Source organism: Brachyhypopomus gauderio, chromosome 1 (assembly GCF_052324685.1).
Source record: "Brachyhypopomus gauderio isolate BG-103 chromosome 1, BGAUD_0.2, whole genome shotgun sequence".
Classification (NCBI taxonomy): Eukaryota; Metazoa; Chordata; class Actinopteri; order Gymnotiformes; family Hypopomidae; genus Brachyhypopomus; species Brachyhypopomus gauderio.
Genome location: NC_135211.1, coordinates 30,092,362 through 30,112,289, shown reverse-complemented (window position 1 = coordinate 30,112,289; position 19,928 = coordinate 30,092,362). Strand labels below are relative to the sequence as shown.

Below are 19,928 nucleotides of genomic sequence, written 5' to 3'. Positions count from 1 at the left end.
GCCTCCAAACACCCCACAAAACGGTTTATAAACCCGCGTTTCCATCTGAACGCAGCTTAATTATCTGACTAGCAGGTGCTGATCAGTCCCCGCTGAACGGGCTTTTAGAAGCAGAGCATCTGCTAAACCTGGAGTGACATTGGCGCGTGGCGCTGTGGGCCTGTGCTCCTCGTCTCTCGCGTGCTGATCGGCCTTTCTGCTAAGTAAACGTGCTAACGGAACCGGGCGCTGCGGGGAGCCCGCCGTGATCACTCTGAGCAGTTTTGAGTTGAGGTCTCATTAACTCCAGTGGCGGCATTTGTCAGGATGATAAGCGATAGCGTAAACTCTACGGCGCATTGGATTCTCTTCAAACAATTGACTCTTTGGCGGCAACGCCGTCAATCTTGCTGTGTTCACACTTGCTGTAAGCTGGTCTGTTACTGCCGCATAATGTTGTAGGCGCTTCATTCTGTCCACAAGACACTGTCCACAGGGAAGACAGCAAAAATACACAGAAATATATCTTGATATGTTCCAAATATTCCCATAGTTTCAACAGATGTAGGCCTGTCTAAATATATAATTAAAAACTATATACGAAATGTATTTAAGACGAGCAATATTTATAAAAAAACATTAAATATACACTTATAGATACAATTGAAAACATTCTACTTACTATATATTTATTAATAAGCTGGTAGTTACTGTAGGCATATGAGTAGATCCTGGTACCTGGAGATTTTGTACAGACTGGAGTATTAGCCTACTACACATTCAGACAGGGAGGTTATTCAGGCATAGTGTTCAAACCTCTAGATGGTGGCTCTTATGATAATAAAGCTGACTGAAAAATCCAAAATCCCTCTTAAAATCAAAGGATGACCTTTTGATAAAGGTTCAGCGAAAAGTGTTAAATGTTTCATCAATGAACTGAATTGAGTGAATAATTGAATACACTGGAAGTTTTCCTTGCGAACATGCAGTAATACAGTAGCACAGGTCTGTGTGACCTCACCATGTTGTGCTGAACATTTGAAGCTCGGGTCAGTGCCTCAAAAGAGCCAAGACTCATTAAACCTATACGCTCATAAAGAGGTATGATGTTGTCTTTGGACTGTGGGAGGAAACCGGAGAACCAGGAGAAAACCCACACAGGCACACGAAGAACTTGCGAACTCCACACAGAGCAGCCCAGACCAAGGATCGAACCCAGACCGTCTTGCTGTGAGACAGTGCCAACCACCACACCACCATACCGCCTCACATTTCCAATATGTGTCATTACAAAACAACATCTCTGCTATCAGGACCTGGGTTAATAATATATCCATTAATATTTGTAGTTGATATATAGGTTAATAATGTAGTTAATTTCTGATTTGTGAGACTTAATGTATTGGTAGCTGTTTGAGTGATTGTAAAATTATACAAGGACATCCGGTTGTGGACTTCGGATATTGACGAATCTTCCCCAGCTCCCTACATCCCATTTTCTAAGATTTAGCAGTAACCTAGCAATGAAATGTGTTTGGCGCATGCGAATATGTAATTTAACGGTTTAATTTGCCATAAGGTTTGTAGGCCTACGCGAAAAGAATGTGTGCAGACGCGTCCGCGCTACCTGCTCCCTCCCCGCGTGCCGCGCCTCTCGCCTCGCGCGCGCCCGTACTCCCACAGACTCACAGCATCATAAAGGCCAAATTGATGGGGCGAGAATACACGCGTTCAGCGTTCTGGGTAATTGCAGTCCCCGACTAAATATGACCTGATGAGGCAAGCAACCTACCAATCACGGGAGTTTGAAACACTGCGTGTGCGGCGTGGGGGAGCCCGTGGGGGATCTCTCCACACAGAGACCGGCGGATTTGCATGTAATAACAGCAGAGAAAGCGTTCTAATTGGTGATTTGCTGAACAAGGTGAGGGTTGGGTGTCTGTTCTATAAGACCATAGCTTCTGTTTAGCAGTATGGAGTGTTGGCTGAAAATCAGTGTGCATTGGTTTTTCCAAAGCATGTTGATTATTTTTGTTCTCTGCTTGTGGCTTAAAGCAGCAAAATCGAAAGCTTTGTAGATTAAAAGCGGAATGCATTGCAACATAGGGACCCAGAAATCAAAGGCGTGTAACTTAATATAAAAAACGATCACAAATACTTTGACGTAAACTCGAGCTGATAACGGAAGCGGTGGCATTTGGTTAGTTATCGAAGGCCGCTCGCCTTTTAAGCTGCGATCTGCTCCTGAAACACAACTCCTTTCTCCAGTGTGCTGCTCCGCAAGTTGGCTATCTCGGCAACATTTTAATTAGCCAGTGATTAAACGAAGGGAATAAAACCGAGGCCTCTCTACAGCCGGCTAATTACTTTTTATCGGTCAACGAAGAGCCGAGGTACAACCGACACTACTGCCCCTCAGGCGAATGGAGCTGTGGGCCTGCTCTCTGTTGCAGGGGTGCGGTATGTGCCGAGGGGGAGTCGTGGCTGAGAAGACGTCCATGCTTTAAACCGATGATACGGAGCGACAGGAGCTCTGACGAGTAGATGGTGTAGAAAGAGCAGGTCATGACTTCGCCGCCCGAATTTCCCCTGCGCTCGCGCGTGTAAACCGGCAGGGCGTCAAGTCGTGTCAGCTCTTTCTGAGGAAATGTGAGATAAGGCAGGAAAAAAACTAGACGGTAAGCTCAGACGAGTTCAGAGAGGACGGTTAACAAAAAGGTGTTTCGTTTAAGGAAACAGAGAGGGGCATGTCGGTGCTGAAGGTGATTTGTACTGTGGAAAGTGCCCAAGGGCCTTCTGTCCCTCCCGGGTTGAAAAGCAATATGTACTCTTTCCACGCCGTCTTTGATGCACCGCTCCGAGCAAGCGTTCGTCTGACGTTAAATCAATATCCCATTGTTCAGATTTTTGCCTTTATTACCAATGCAGTCCACGGCTTTTAATACTGGGCATTGTTTAGCCAGGTATATTTTCAAGTCTACACATTGCTGTTGATTTTACTTAACATGTTTATACTTCACTGTGGCCTATTTAGTGTGACATTTTTCATATACCTCCTGACATGTTTCTAAACATTAAAATTTAAAATAAAAACTGCGTTTTCGTCTACCCACGTTGTCGTGTACCCCTAATACTAGATCGCCACTTTAGAAACTTTATATTATACTATATGTTTTGCATGTTTAATTTCGACCTTTTAGAAATGAGCAAATTACAGAAAGGCACTATTCTTGAATAAAGCGAGTAGAAATTGTACCAGCACGTCTGGACGATAGAGGGCGCCCTTAGACTTAACATGTAATTGCCGCTGACGCTTGGTGAACTCCTCGGTCAGGTTTGATATTAGGTCATTCTTATTTCTGTTAAGGCGTATTAGATGTGTTGAAGGTGAGGTTGAGTGGCGCTCTACCTCAGCCTTGAATCGGTACGTTTCTTTTGGTTGACATTGAGTGGGTCTAAAAATAGTAAAGTAAAATTTCAGCTTTTTAACAGCACCCTTAAAAATCCAATTTTATTGAAAGTTCACCATAACTGTGTGTACATATGCAGGTCTCATCCAGAAACGTTAGCTGGTTCTCAGTTCGAATGTCATGTTAAAGTTAGCCTCCAAATTTTAGTATGACTGGGGAAAAATACCTAAAAAGATGACATAGCATTATATAGATAAATATTTTTCAGAGAGTAATAACTGTCAAATATGCCCCCCTTTAGCACAACATGACTTTGCTGCACAAGGTGCACTTTGATGTGAATATGTAATCCGACATTGGATTAAATGACAATCTGTGTGATTGCTTAGAGAAGGTCACACACACGGTCATGATAAAACTTGGTTTCTGCATGCTGCTGTAATCATCACATTGTGCAAGCATGTGTACAGACCTAAAAATGAAGTGCACCCAGAGAATCCCTTGAAGCAAACATAGTCCCAGAGTCAGGCCGAGGACAGCTGTGGGCTAGTTTGCCATGGGCATACCTGAAATGATGTGTTTCCTTGCGCTGACCTACAGTAGGAGCTGTCCTTTTCACACTACTGACTCCAGATCAGCGTTGCTATTTTGTCCATGGCAGGCAGGAGAAGCCGGGCTTCAGTACGATTTGTTCTCTGCAAGACACGGACCTGTCTAGCCTCAGTCCTGAAGATACTCAGTATTGTAAAGTTCAGTATTTTCCTTGCCATGCTCATAATTCAGCTAAAGAAGCAGAAGATTGGACTGCGTTGGAGTTAGGGAGCCCCTGATCCTGTGTGTGCTCTCTTGGGGAGGAAAATCTGTCAGGAAGTCATACAACAAAAAGACATTTAGAAAGCCCCTCTCAAAACCTATAGTATTTCTCACAGTTAGAGTCATAGTTTCAAAAGCACTTCATTATAGATCAACCCTTGGAGCTATTTCTGCCCATTTGATGTTCCTCTTTATATGTTATTATTAATCACAGATACAAGCTTTTTTCACATCTTTAGACATATCCAACCCCCCGAGAATTCCTTGTGTTCTGTTTTTCTCCATCTCACCCCTGTATGATGATCAACAAACACTCATTAGCCCAGAAACTCCTCCACCAATGCTTGCTAATGAGAACCAACAAAGACGTCAAATGAAGCCGTAGGTGCTCGCCCAAGCTCTCCAAACGCAGCGCTGCATGCAAAATAGACCTGCAGTAGGGATGGCTCACACCTGAAGGCTGTGGCGTGGGAGGAGCTCTTGTGTCTACGGCAACTCCTGCCCAATCGGCTGTAGGTGTGTGTGTGTGTGGGGGGGGGGGGTGCCAATCGTAATCGCAGCCATTGTGATTCGCCCTTCTGTCTGCATACCCACAAGCCTCCAGCACTCATCTAGATAAGAAGAGACGGAGAGAGATGCTTGATCATCTGTCAGCAGGCTGCAATAATGAAAGTTAAATGTCCCCGATGTAACATTTTAGTGTAGCAAAAAGCAAAGAAGGCGGAAGACAGCTGTAGTTTTCCTTCACGGAGAGCAGGATCAGAGCCCAGAGTTTATTAGCCAGAATCTCTACTCCAATCCATCATAACGCTGTCCTCTGTTAACCTGGGCTTCTTCTCAGAAGACTTTCTAGGTGTATGTGTCATGTGTACTGTATCTCTGCTTTTTCATGAATTTTAATGCATGATTTATAGGCCCATTTAGCCCAAAGATGTAGTAGATACAGACAATTGTGACCAAAGAGCAAACTATAGCAATGGCTTTCAACCTCTCGGCCTCTGAGAAGAGACGAGACAGACCAATGAACTCGATTTCTCCATGGTTGTGCTCTCCTCCAATCGGGAAGCTCCTGGGCATTTAGAACTGTGGGTGGGATGGGTTGACCTATGACATGCATATATAAACGTGTCTGTCTGTCTGTCTGTCTGTATCTATCTGGCTATCTATCTAGTGTATGTGTCTGTGTGTGTTAGCATTTGTATTTTGTAACAACATCTTGTTCTCTGGGCAATATTATACAATTTGAATAATCTCACTGTGGGATGGCACATGTATGTCTGCAGCATCTGCACAACGTCATGCCAAAGCTATTTGCACACCTGTTCTCTCTCACACAATGGGAGCCATTCAGAGAAGCATCTCTGTCTGGCTGACCAGGACAGACCGAAGGTCTCTGTACAAGACGAGGGGCTTCGTGTGGGCACAGGACTGACGTCTGACTGTCCAATCCTGGGTAGAGCTGCTACAAATGAAAGAATTGCTTTTTTCATAATTTTTTCAAATTGAAACCGTTATTAATCCTTTATAATCACATTGCCTGTTAGTAGCATCTTACTGAATGTCCTGCAACAGGAGCAGGAGCTTTGGTCAGGAGGCTGATGGTCAATATGGGTGATGTAACGCATTTGGAACAGAGCAATGTGGACACCCATCATCAGTATCTGTGTAATTACAGCACTGCCCTCCACACTGCCTGTCAAATCACCCTTCTGGGGTTTTCTGTTAACGGACATGAGCAGACAGCACATCGTGTTGCAGCTGCAGCTTTGGCTGGAGGATGCTTCGCCACGATAATCCGTGTCCTCGGTCAAGTGGCTGGTCTCTTAACCCCTGTGCTCGTTTCAGCCGATAACCTCAGCGCACACCTGCAGACGCAGGACACTCTTTCTGCCATCGGTTTCCTTTCTTTGATGAAGATGAAACCCTTCCCCCCATGTTCGCTGAGAAGGCGCAGGAACGTCAGAGGCGATTTCCTCGTGAAACCCGTGTCGCGTGCCCGCCGTCATCGGCTGTGAACGGGGATTGATTCCGACAACCTCAGGGTCAGTTTGATTTGTCCATGTACTAATGTATATGGTAATGTATACACTGGCAGGCCGCCATTGTTAGCAGAGGAGCTGGACTGTCTACGCGGATGAAATACTCATGTATAGGCCGACTTCCAAACTCGCTTAATAATTGAAATGGAAAGAGGAGAAAAAGGAATCCCAGCCCCTCGGCCAGCCGAACCGTGATGTGGGGTCGTCTGGTTTCTGAGCGACGGTCCTGTCGATTGCTCATGCCTCCGCGTTTGACGCCCCAGGGTAGATGGGGCAGGAGGGCGCGGCCAGGCCATGGCTAAAAACAAGAAAGTCATCAAAGTCCGACCTTCAGCCAACTTTTCATATTGCAGCAGACAGGCACGGCCTTCATCTTCGGGTCCAGGGCCCGAGAGTCAAGGATGATGATGATGACGATGACGCTGTAAATGGCGCAAACCTACCAGGGCAGCTGATAGGTTTTGGGACAGGACCAAAACCGACTTTTGAAAAAGTGGGTGGAGACATGTAATATTTATTTATTACATTATTATTTTATAATTTGCCACTTTATTACATTATTTTATTGTTTGTTTAATCATTTTAGTATATTATGTCTATAATTTCTTTTAACAATTTCCTTCCTTTCCTTTATCTTTGCTTCCTTTTAATGTTTCTTTTAAAAAAATTATTCTGTAAAGCACTTTGAGTTGCATGTATGTATGAAAGTTGCTATACAAATAAAGATTATTATTATTATTATTATTATTATTATTATTATTATTATTATTATTACTACCTAATGAGTAGGTCATGTGGACACAAGGTCAGAGTGGTCAGTGAGGTCGAAGAGGAGAAAGTTCTAGAAGGGCAGCCTGGCATCACCCTTCCTGTTGTTTTAGTGAAGTTTGGCATGAGTTTCATTCTCCTGCAGCCATACTTATTTTTTAACACGCTTGTTATAGGCAGACGTATTTCTACAGATACATTAACGGCTTTGAGCCCTGTGATTTATTATTAATTCTCTCTACTGCCTTCACTCCTAATGTATTGGCTGAAATGTATATAGATTAAACGTGTCAAGCTGATCAGCGCATCCTCAGAAGAAAGTGATTCAAAGTCTGTTTTCACACAGCATGTATTTGAGTCTATTTGTTTGCAGGTTTTGAAATAAGAGGCAGGGTGGGATGAACGGCCATCGCCCGCTGCTTTTCCAGTTCATTTGAGCGCATCTTTATGTCACTGCTTTCACAAGAAACACGCTGTGTCCCAGGCACGCTGTCACAGTGCTGTAACCACAAGAACACGACACCCAAAGTGCACAGACAAAATCAGGCCGTTCCTCTCCCGCGTTCTCCCTGCTGCCACATCTACTGCGGTGGAAGCGTCGAAAACCCCGTCTCCTCAGTCATGGCCACAGCAGAGGGGCTTTACTGCTCACTGGCATTTAATTCAGATCTTTGCAATCCGTAGCCCAATAATTTTTCGTGTGTGATGTCAACCATGTTCCAGAGCTTGTGGGACCTCTTTCCGATGTGTCCAGAGAACGCCGAGGCGTGGCAGGTGCAGTAGTCACAACAGCAAACAAAACGTGCTCTTCCTGTCATTCTCTGCCTTTTAACCCCCCATTCCTTACGGTCTCCCTTCAAATATGTATCAAAACTGCATTGAGCTTGTAAACGAACTTCATCCTGGTGCCGTGTCATCACGCGCTGGGCCCTCTCTTCACTCAAAACTGAAACGAGTCGTCTTGCGTTTGTTTACAGCACATCCAGAGAGCGTGTTGTGCGTCATCAGCAGGCCTGGCCCAGCGTGGACGGCTCGACAATAACTAGGCAGCCGGGTTAATATAATAACTGATTTACTGCCACGTCACCACTCTTCCCCCCTATGGTGTCCCCACCCGCTCGTTTGATTGGTCCCCGCAGCGGTGGGCAGACCGCCCGCGTACTTTACGACCTCTTTTGTCCCCGCGTCCGTTCATTACCGGCCGTCGACGGTGACAGTTCGTGCCACGCGTTGCGTCTGTCCCTGACGCGTTGAGAGGTGGTTTTCTATTCTGCCGTCAACGCTGGTTTATTTCTTATTTCTTCCTTTTCCTCTGCAGGGTCATGCTGCCTAGTCACACGTTGCTCTTCAATGTGAAGACATTCTGGAGTTTGACGCTACAGCACGTCCTTGCTGAAGACGTTGAGGGCAAAGATTGTTGACAGTATGTAACTTACTTTGCTCACTCTCAATAACTGCACCATCAAATTCTACCACGCCGCTGTTGTGGAGGCACTTGTGGTACCATCCTGAATGTATGTGGTACAAAAGACCTCGGCATGTGATGTGTAACAGGAATAGGTAACCTGACACTATGTATACATTATATATGAGGACATTCCACTACACACCTACACACACCACCATCCCAGCCCCCTGCTGACAGGCCCTTCCAAGAAAGGATTTTTCTAGGTACATCTCTTTTTTTGATCAGACTAGAAAAAGGGTCATTTAAGATGCAAAGCCACACACTAATACAGGCCGTGCCATTTTCTTCTGCTGAACCTAATTTGAATTGGGAGACACATTCCTTTTTGTATTAGTATTAGACGAATAATTGTCCCGCCATTCCTCCTTCTCGTACTGCTAATGGCTGTCCCGTCGCTAACGGTCGTGACAACACGGTCCTCCGATGCGTAACAGAACACGGATGTCATACGTGCGGCGATCCACGGGCTCGCAGCGGTGTGAAACATGCGTGTTTTGAATCCGAAGCCGCGTGCTCTCACCAGGCATGTGTAGCTCTCATTTAGGAAGCTTTTCTCTTCCTCTTTTCCATTTCCATACAGCCAGACGTTTGAGGAAGACAGACATATATAGGCTGGAAGTTATTTGCACAGCACTGGAGAAGCGCAGGAGAATGCAAAGTTAAACTGAAGATTAGTTTGTATACACACACACACACACACACACACACACACACACACACACACACACACCCAACTAACACAAACATACACACACCAACAACCATGTACACGCTCACACACCTCCACACCCACACAAACCCCAGCGAGTGTGTTATATTAAGCCCTAAGCCACCAAGATGCCCCATGACTCCAGAGCCCTTTTTAAATGCATTCTCCCTGTGTGTAATTAGCAGCATCATCTGAAGAGATAGCGCATGGCAGGTCTGCCACAAGTCCTGTTACCATGCAAATGGAGCGATCAGTCGTCTCCCGCACTTAATAAGGTATCTGTCACAACATGTAATTGCACAGACAGAGACAGCATTTCCCCAAAGCTTCACATCATAATGATCTTCATTAACTAGTCGGAAGAGTGCTCAAGGTAGTACTCAGTGTATTATTTAATAATCCAAAAGTACAATACCTCTGAGAACTCTAGCCTAAGGTTGACTTTCCACTGTGAAACCCAAGTCTTGTATATTCCACCCATATGAAAATTAATTTTCAAAAGCTCTCGCGCAAGGTCTGGACCGCCAGGCGGGGCAGCGTTGTGAAACAGCCCCTGCGTTATAAACACCTGCTTTGCAGACGGCATCGCCACACGCTTCACTAGCTGCACGAACTCTTCATCGTCTTTTACAGATCTACTGCTGCAGAGCGTGAGGCGTCTGTTGCCACGTGTCCCATTAGCTCCGCCTCCACCACTTGTCTCATTAGCTCCGCCTCCACCCCGCTCATTAGCAGTTCTCTCCCCACCACTGGCCCTCCGCTGACCAGACGGTAACAGTGATGGTGCTGTGCGGGACTCGTGCACTGTTTGCTTATTTCTTAGCCCCTCCCCCCATTTTCTAATTGGCTGTGTCTCATTAGCTATGGTGGCTTCCCCTCGTCGTTGGCGCCACTAGCCTATGTTAGCCTCGTTCTACTGTGTTTCGTGGTGTACGTTTGATTATGGATCCGTCGACTTTACTCGGCAGTGCGCTCGTCTGCCTTTGTCCGCCGTCGTTATGGCTACGCTGCTCGGCCTGCCCGGATTGAGCCAACCGCTCAAACGTATGCGGCTTCCTCGGGACCGCTGACACAGGACGACCCCACTAGAGGCAGAGAGGTGTTCTATAACACAACACACCTCAACCGTTAGACAGTGCCGCTCTCTAGCAGGCGAGCAACGATTCTCCTCTGCTCCTCTGATTCTGGAGATGTTTACATCTTGCTTTTGACTTCTACAGAGACTTGTACTGACTCTGCAGAGATCTGTTTTTAAGTGAGTAGTTTCAGATAGATGCACATGCCATGTGCTTTCATAATCTGAGGAAGGAATCAAGTATACAGCCATGGCCTGTACAATCAATATGTAGATTTAGTTCATTTTAGTCTGTAGGAGTTTTCTTGCAGTAAGATGAGGAATGAGTTTGATCCTTAAGTGGCGGTGCAGGTAGGGGCCTCAGTCATCTGATGTTGTCTTTGACTATTTTTCCAGCTAGCCCGCTGCTATTGTCAGGCACATTCAGTACTGTGCACTGTCACAGTGTTCAGCGTGTTGAGTGTTCAGAAGGTCTGGTTCAGCCCCCAACATACTTCATAGACTTGGATAATGATTCCCAGCTCCTGTTCCTACAAGCTTACTGAGCTCTCACAGATGCTTAATGGATCCGTGGGTTTTTTGAGCATCATAGTTGGGATTCCATGTTTGCGTTTGTGTGTCTTGTTCCATATTGAAGGACATCCCCATGTGTCCCAGTGAAAAAGAAATTAATAATCAGGTAGCAGTCATGAAGATTGTTTTTTTATTATTCTTATTCTCCCAATTTAACTTGTCATAAAAGTTTCATTTGTTAGTATAGTATGCCATGAGCTCTACTGTCAGTTTGAGTTTGATGCACAGGGCTAATGCTGAGTAGCTTGTAGTCACGCGCCAGTTAATTAATGAATTTATTTATTTATTAGTACATTAGTTCAGTTGATTAATTCATCAGTCATTGTGCTGATCTCTTAGTGATGCTCTGAGTCTAGATGAGTTTGTTGTTGACTCTTGGTGAATCTGTGGTTGCTTCATGGAAAATGATAAATGGTAAAAACAAAATGGTTGAACGAAAGTCTCTCGAAGGAGAGGCATACCTGAGGAATGAGCTCAAACGTGGCTGTGTTGAGTTGCTTACACATACGCATTGTTCAATCACCTCTCCTCCTTCTCCAATAACAGCCTTTGAGATCTGTTTGCTGTAGACTTGACCAGTATCATTAGGATGCAGCTTGTAGAGCAACCCTGTGACTGCAAAGATGTGTTGCACACACATGGACATTTTCATCCACCTTTGACCCCTCTCCCACCTCCACGGTACGTGCAAAATGAAAAAGGAGGTTGGGAGTTGTGTCACGTTCGGTAGTTCTCAGGGCCGGCTGAACCCGTAGCCGGTATAAAACGCGTTTTACGCTGCCAGAATGGTGCTGAGTTGTATTCAATAAAGTTCTAACAAGCCGTTGTTTTTGTAGTTAAGGCAACAGTGAGTGTTACACAGATGTTCAAACATACTGTTTTTTGCAGTTTGCAGGTGGCATAATTACACTCTTCATGGGACTTGCAGGGAGAGACCCCCCTCCTCTGTGATCAGCCACATTTAGGTAGGAAACAACAACAAAAAATACTCAAAAACAACAACAAAAGCTGGTTCATTGAATCTGGTGCACAGTTGGGGAAGTTTATTAATGCACTTTAATATCAATAGCACCTGTAACATTCACACACAGAAAAAAGGAAAAAAGATAATCAAAATACAAAAAGAGCATCAGTAGGATTCGTGCTGCCTTCATAGTCACTGCTTGTGTAAAATGACAGAAGGTGAAGTCTGTGTGTTTTGCTGGAGGATCCTGAAACTCAGAATTCTGCAGGAGAGGTCTCGAACTACAGCAGACAAAAGCCCCGCCTCCCTCGGAAACCCCGCCTCCAAGTAAAGCCCAGTCTTCAAAGTGATGTAGCGCACTGTATCAAAATCCCCTCCGTATCACGACATGTTTTAACCTCGGTGGCTGTCGCCATCCTGTGATGCTGACAGCGTATTGAAGCCACACCTTCATCTTCTTTTTCTGCGTCAATTTTAATGATTTTCTATTTCTTCAACCTGAGGCGCTGAATAGTAATGTAATAGTAATGTAATAGTAATGTAATAGTAATGTGATAGTAATGTAATAGTAATGTAATAGTAATGTGATGCTGATGGGATAATGGGATCAGCCCTGCCATGACGTAGTGTGCTGTGGCCTGTCCAGTAAGCCTACTTCACATCTGTGTCTGATCATGGGTCTCTAACGGGGGACGTCAAACTGGCTGCAAGATGAGCACAGGGAGAGAGGGAGAGGACGAGAGAGAGAAAGAGAGGGGAGAGAGAGAAAGGGGGAGAGAGTTGGAGAGAGAGAAAGAGGAAATTGTGGCTCTGCGTTATACATTGACGGCAGGCCTTTCCTATGCTGCAGCACTGGCGGTGTTTGCACACAGGTTCGTCAGGACATCGTCAAACTGTTCCATCATTAAAGCGTGAATATTTCTTGACTCAGCAGGCCAAGTGCACAGAGGAAATCCTCTCCGAGCCTCCATCCAAGGGACGGACGCTGTTGCACGGGGTCGTTTTCAAACGGTCAAATAGTCGACGGAAGACCACACTAAGGTTACACACAAAACAACAACAGCCAAAAACAGCAGTCCTGACGAAACCGAGATTTGCGGTTCCTCACCGAGGTGAGCCAGGCGCCGTCCTCTATGCTCCTGGGTTTTATGGGAAATTTTCCAGGTTTTATGGTGCAAACATTAAACCGAACGGGGAGCAATAAACACATGCCACCGACCTCATGAACACGTCTCCCCGTCAGCGACGCCGTGTTTACGAGGCGAGATCCAAAGCCCCTTTGAGGGCCCCCAATTCCCCCCAGCCCATTCAAGGTTATAGATTATTAGGGCATGTAATGTCACTGCCCACGTTGGGTTGGCTGACGAACGTCTGATCATCCCTGACCAGAAGCCGATGCCGCCCCTTACCTTAGGTCTGGAAAAAGTGTCCAGAAATGAATGCGATCCGTTCTGAGGTCAGAGTAGGACGTGGGCGTCCCGTGCCGCTGTGAAACACCTCGCCTTGGGTTTGCTTAACATTCCGGCCCATCTGCAACTTCCAGCGCATGACATTCTGAGCTTGGAACGTGGAGAGGAGTGCAATTTCACCCTTATTTTGAATGAAATCTGCAATGGCCTTGGTTTTTTCCGAGTGGTTGAAACGTGGCGGTGGGGGTGTGGTGGTAACTGATTATCAAGTGGGACCAGGGAATTGTTTCAGGGTCCCCTGGGTTATTTTCTTTTGTTCATGAAAGGCTTGTTAGGGTTGTAAGTCAACCCTCGATAGAGTGAATGGGCTCCAAGACTGTCTGTCAGCTTGACGTGCTCATACGCCCATAAACAGGGTGAAAAGCGTCCCTCTGGGCTTTGAACGTTGGCTTTGTGTCGGAATGAATGTCTGTCTCCCGTTTTGTAATAAGCCAAAGGGGGAGGGGGAGGGGCTTAGTGAGATTGTGATTATGGTCTGACAAGGCAGCTCTGCTCTTTTCTGTGGCATACGAAGGGGGTCAAATGGCTTTGGCGAAGTGGGCGTATTTGTGTCGGTTCTCTTTCTTCCTGTAGGGGGAGCTCTGCCATCGAAAACAACTGGCAATGCCTCCACGGCCCCTCCCTGCTGCGCACAGAAGCCGACGAGAGGAAATTCAAGTCTGTTTGTGCTGGACTTCAGTCATACCTCTGGTTTACATCCCTTTTGTCGTTTCTCAATATCCCCTCGACTGAGTGGCGGGGGTGGTGTGGTGGCAGGGGGGTGGGGGGGTAGCAAAATAAATTACAATGTCCCAGAAGTATTTACCTGTGAATGAGACTGCGTTACAGGGAGAGGCTCGGAGGAAGAGGAGGGTGACGACCCCTATCTCCCCCTGTTTTGAGAGACAGGGCAACCTGCTTGGAGTGGCAGAAAGTGGCAGGAGCCCCTGGTTGGGCTGTGGTGATTCACTCCCCCCTCCCGACAGGCGGGCATATTACGGTACTGTCCTTCTGCATTGCTGTCCACAAGACAGCTGCCGTGACTGCCTATCACGTCCCACTGACTCTATTCTTACCCTCCCTGTCTCTCCCAGTGTCCCCTGCTTCTCCCTTTCCCTGTCATCTCCACCACGGCTTTACTTCACTTTTTTTTCTTATTTCATAGCTAATCAGTCAAACGAAGCCCAGCGATTTTCCAGCATTTCACGACAGGGGCGTTGCAGGCGCAGCCCGATCAGAGAGTGGGAAGGTGGCGATTAGTCGGGGCGCTGCAGCCGAGGAAGAGTTTTTCGAGGGGGTTGCACGCTTCGCCCGTTTTCACCCCTTCGACTCAGGGAGGCGCACGTCATTTCGATTCCCCACAGAAGGCCGATAAATAGTAACCAGGCTCGGAGCACTTAATGTCTCTGAAAGCGTGGCATACTAAGTGAACTCGACTGAGGCGTTGCAAACAACCGCTGAGCCCCGTGTGTCTTCTTGAACATGTCTAACCCTCCCGAGTTACCTCTAAAGTGGGAGGGGGAGACAGAGCAAGGTGGAGGGGTGGCATGGTGGAGAAATGTAAGCTCCCCTCCGAGCTACGTCAATATGCACATTGTTTTATCTCCTAGCCAAAAAAACCTGGGGTTGGTGCAGAATCCCCTTGATGGTGGAGGATTTATTCTCGAGTTATTTGCAATTTCAAACAAATTTCATTCACCGTCTGCCTGTTTGTTCCTGCGATTATGTGCTCCTCAGATACAGGAGGAGGGAGGAGGCAGCGGCCGGGTGGGAAAAGACAGAATGAAAAGACGCGCAATTATTCTCCCAGCGTTTTTTTTTCTTTAATGAAATGCAAAAGTAATTCCCCTATGAAAAAGGCGGTAATTGCCCAAACAGTGTTATAATGTGACAATCGTGGTAAAACAAAGTATGAAATCGCAAGGGATTTTAATCACGGCTAATTCTCACAAGAAGCTTGACAAGTTGAGATAATAATAAAAAAACATTTAGGAAAAACGGGTGTGTTGGCATGTCAGAGGAGTGTATTTGCCCGTCTTCCCAGCAGTCTTCAGTGGCATTAGTCGGCGAGATTTAACAAGCATTAAACTGGAAGAAATTCAAGGTAAAATGAGTCAATTTTATCCTCTGCAATTTAGCACCGCATAAGCTTGGTAAGGACACCTGCTGAAGACACACAGCTGTCGGTTAACGGTGATGAAGCTCTCAAAATTACAGCCCAACAGCAGTACGACACCAGACCCTTCCAGGAGATCGCAGTCGAGGAACCAATTATAATTACATGAGACTTCTGATTGTTTGCATCAACCCACATATTACAAATGACTGGTTTAGGAAGCACTTGTGTCAAGGAATGGTTTCTAATTAGATGAGAAATGTTAAGTTACTATAGAGCGGCTCTTGTTATAAATATGGCAGCTTGTGATTAGGGTTCAAAACCACTACTGCTAATATGTAGTTCAGGTGTAGCCCACCATTTGCATTGTATCCAGGTAACAGGGTTATTGTCATTCTAATCACTGGTACCTCTCTGCATGAGTCCACAAAGAGATACTGCTCTGCTGTCTTAGAAGGCAAGATATCATAATTCACACAAGTCCATAACTTTACATTTGACAGGCTTGAATCTCAGTTGTGCCATGTGACAAGGCCTGCGGGGTTTCATGTGTAGGCATTTACTGGGTGCTTACTGGGAACAAAGGGTGGCAGAGCCTTGCTTATTTTTTTATGGTCTTTGGGAATCCCTGTCGCCACTGACTACAGTGGAACCTGCTGATGCTATGCAGCTGGGAGTTCAAAGAGAGACAATGGGGGTGGGCGGGGCTTATTCGGAGTAGGTGTGGTCAGACGTTCGTTCTCAAAGCTCAGAGAGAGACCTAAAACAGCAGAGAGCTGCTAAATTGGGAGATTAAAAACGCACACGTTCTAAAGAATAATGACATAACACAGCAGCCACAAAGTCTGTGCTCATCTGGAATGTATCTTAAAGCAGATACAAGCACCCACAGCCCCACGTGTGAATACCCCTGACCTTGGATCAGCACCGTGTTCTCACCAGAACTTCTTCTTAGGTGATATTTAGGCTTTTTCATAAGGGATTTCATTAGGTATATTTTAACACTCCAAATACATGGCTTAGAATACATTCAGCAAAATACAAAAGAATAAATTATACAAAAAGGCTTAACCTCTTAACATCCCATCTTATTCAGTTGTTAATCTGACATCGTATTTTACAGTAGCTCCTATGAATTATTCCATGACTGCATTGAAGCCCATATGAAAAGCATGTAGTTCAACGTTTGTGGGAATTGTGAAGAGTGAATACTACAGGACCACTCACAGGTCCTGGGACCTATTCAGCTTGTGTCATTAACACTCAAAGCATGTAACATGCATCTCCAATGTGTCCAGGTTTCCAATCCCCAATGTGCCTCAGAGTGATTATATTATGGCTGGTCAGTCAACTTCAAATGCGACCTCCACCCACCTGTGTGTCTGTGGTGCATTCTCCACACTGTGGTGATTCACTCCGCCCCAACACACCTGCACCACTATCCGAACAAATACAATGCTTACAAGGAATGACATGAAATGATACCTTTAACTAGAAGTGTTTTGCTATTCTATGAGTAAAGGTAAAGGTCTTTTTCTTTCACTGGTTACATTGGCCACACTTCTAATTGCCATCCACTACTCCATCCTAATTGATGAAAGACTGTAGTATAGTAGGAGGTGTATGATTTTACCATCGTGTCCTGGAGAGCTGAGGTATTTCAAAAAGAAATGACTGGAGGGAGAACGTTAAACACTGATTTAAGATCACAGTTAGGTTCAACGATGACTTCAAATGATGTAACAGCGTTTAAGAATTACATTTCTTTTTTTTCTCCAAAAAGGGATAGATATTATATGTAAAAGTCTTCCAACAATGATTTCCCCCCAAATCACAAGGAAACAAGCCATCTCTGTAAAATGGCCTTCTGCTAGCATCGTGGGGGATCTCGTAATGTTCCTCATGAAGTGAAACCGGCTCATTGGTGGAGTGTTGATGAGATGACAAGGAGGGAGACTCCGTGTGGTCCCTGGGTTTATTAGTGAAGTGTTGTAAAATGTTGCCTTTTTCAACCAGAATATTATCAAGATAAGGCATGATTCTGTCAGTATTACTGGAATATCATAGATGCATTGTTTGGACATACTGTAGAAATGTTTATTACTGTTTGGCTCTCCAAAATCCACAGCAATAAATCGGTTTTGGTGTCTAATTTTACTACATTTGTTACACAAATAATCAACATTGCCGCACCAGCCATAACTTCTGCATAATTTTCCCATTGCTTCCCTTAGCCCCAGAATATGATTGAATGCTGCATGTAAGCTTTTTGTTAAATAACTAATATAACAGATATTAGCCTTAGCCCAGCAGGTAACTTGTAAAATGCAATGTTGGTCTCAGAAGCAGACACAGACGCTGTAGGAGAAGGAGCAGAAACGTCTTTCTTCGGATTGCAACTAAAGACACAATACAAGGTGAGCTCACCACAGTAGGTATTAATAAGTATTCCAACATCAAAGCAACATTTATTGAGCAGTTTCAGTGAAAATGACAGCAAATGTATTTTTTGTATATATTATTTTTGGAGGGGATGGTATTGGACAGACTTAATGTGTTATTTAAGGAAATAGTATTTATAATTTTATGTATTCTGTATTAAATATCTTATTTTTGATTGTATCTGAACCCTGAAGGACTGAAAAGCATTGATAGCATTAAGATGCAAAGGCTGTTCCGGCTTGACAAGGGTCAGTAGATCAACAGCTTTGATGAAAACATCTAAAGATAACAGACAGTAGCATCTCCGAGTGTCTTGGGTCAGTTGTTCTACATTTTTCACCATGAGGAATCTGCATATTGCTGCCTGCACGCTGACAACAGAAAGACCTTCAAGAAAATAAGGCAGGTGTAGGATTCTGACCTATGCATCTTGAGGGGGATTATGGTAAATGTGAACACTCACCCCTAAGCAAGGATTGGGCGTGCTTAGGAGCCGGGAGCATCAAAGATACATTTGGAAAGAAACAAGCCTCTGTTCTTTAATCAGTGCAGCCATGGGAAAGTCACCAGGGGCCCATGTAAACCTCGCTGTTCAAACGAGCCCGAGATCTCTCGTGGGATCTTCAGCGCTGGCAGGCAAAGTCGTCTCTGTCAGTGACCTCGTGGGGTTTGGGCCAACAAGGGGAGCGTCTCTTCCCTTCCTGACCTGGTTTGTTCAGTTTCGATGACATCCCTTCCCTTCATGGTCAGAGATCAGGTGGCCCCCATTTTTGATTCGTGAATGCATTAAGACCTTAATGGAGCTGAATCAAGCCCATCATCAGGAATTGTCTCGAGATCAGGCCGATGTACCATTCGCTCAAGAACAGGGTGGGGGGGGGCTCCCTAATTGTACTGCAGAAATGTTACTGTTACCCCTAATAGACCCTGAAAACGCCCCCCTTTCACACCTCCCCCCCCTCACACCACCCCCCCTCTCACAAAGCCCCCCCCCACCCACACGCTCCAGGCCACCGCTCTCCGAGCTCACCGGCAGTTTGCGGCGTTCTGTCGGGAGTGGGGGTCATGCCTGTAATCGCAGGTGCACAGGGGAGCTTGGCAGAGAGGATTCAGCCAGCAGAATGGAATAATTGGAGTGCCCTGGAGCTCTGGGGCCCCTTAAAATGCTGAGGAAAGCCTCTTTCAGCCACTTCTGCTGCCCAGACACTCGGGACACAGCTGGCCAGATGTGACCGGAGCTCCTGCTATTGAGCCGTGCGTCGGACCCCTTTCTCAACATCATAGCCGACCGATTCTCAGTCCTCAGAGTCCTCTTAACTTATCCCTTATACCTATTTGCCTTTTAAACATCAACCCCTTTTGCCGCGGTTCTGTTCAGAGGGGAAGCTGGTGCTGAAGGAGAGGTTGCCATAGTTATTTATCTGCCCAGCTTCCTCTGTGTAGCCCAGGCAGCGGAAGGCGGTTGGTCAGTGCAGCGCCATGTGTAGGTCCTCTGGGAGATGAGGGTAATGTCATAGTGAGGCAGAGTCTCCCTACCTCAGAGCCTCCCTACCTCAGAGTCTCCCTACCTCAGAGTCTCCCTACCTCAGAGCCTCCATACCTCAGAGTCTCCCTACCTCAGAGTCTCCCTACCTCAGAGCCTCCCTACCTCTGTCTACCACCGTAGCCTCTCACTCACGGCCTAGCTGATTCGCACTTCTATAATTAGGTTGCTTTCAGGCACAGAGCTGCAGCATCTATCATGTTGGTAATGCTAGCTTCTTAGCATAGAGGGTTAGGGAGCAAAGCATCTTGGGGAAGATTGGTCTGATGATGGAGGAGCATTGTGCATGTGTTTGCACAAGTGTTCATAATTGATGTTTTATCGTTTGATATATCAGGGGACGGAGTGGGGAGAGAAAGGAGGGGTGGACAGCAAAAGAGCACGGGGCGCTCCGTAAAAGTGCGAGTGCTGCCTCGCCACAGGACAGGACTGGACGGGACCGGACGGGACGCAGCCATGCTGACCGCTGCGCCGAGGAAGCAGCGAGGGCTGCAGTGGCGAGACTGAACTGGGGAGAGCGGCTGGCCGAGGCGTAGCCTGCTCGCTTTTATTTGTGTGTCACACCGCATTTGTGACGACTG

The 19,928-nt window shown here is 46.0% G+C and overlaps 1 long non-coding RNA gene across 3 annotated transcripts in view; it reads left to right on the top strand.

Annotated features, from left to right (window-relative positions):
• Window positions 1-17,780, top strand: part of LOC143516479 (uncharacterized) — a 39,508-nt gene extending 21,728 nt beyond the window's left edge. For 2 of the 3 annotated variants that reach the window (XR_013131697.1, XR_013131700.1), the window contains exons 2-4: window positions 8,328-8,432; window positions 12,733-12,910; window positions 13,841-13,994. This is a non-coding gene — a long non-coding RNA (uncharacterized LOC143516479). Of the gene's footprint in view, window positions 1-8,327; window positions 8,433-12,732; window positions 12,911-13,840; window positions 13,995-17,705 lie in introns of those variants that run through there. The other variant, XR_013131702.1, reaches the window with a different exon arrangement.
• The last annotated feature ends 2,148 nt before the right edge of the window (window positions 17,781-19,928 follow it).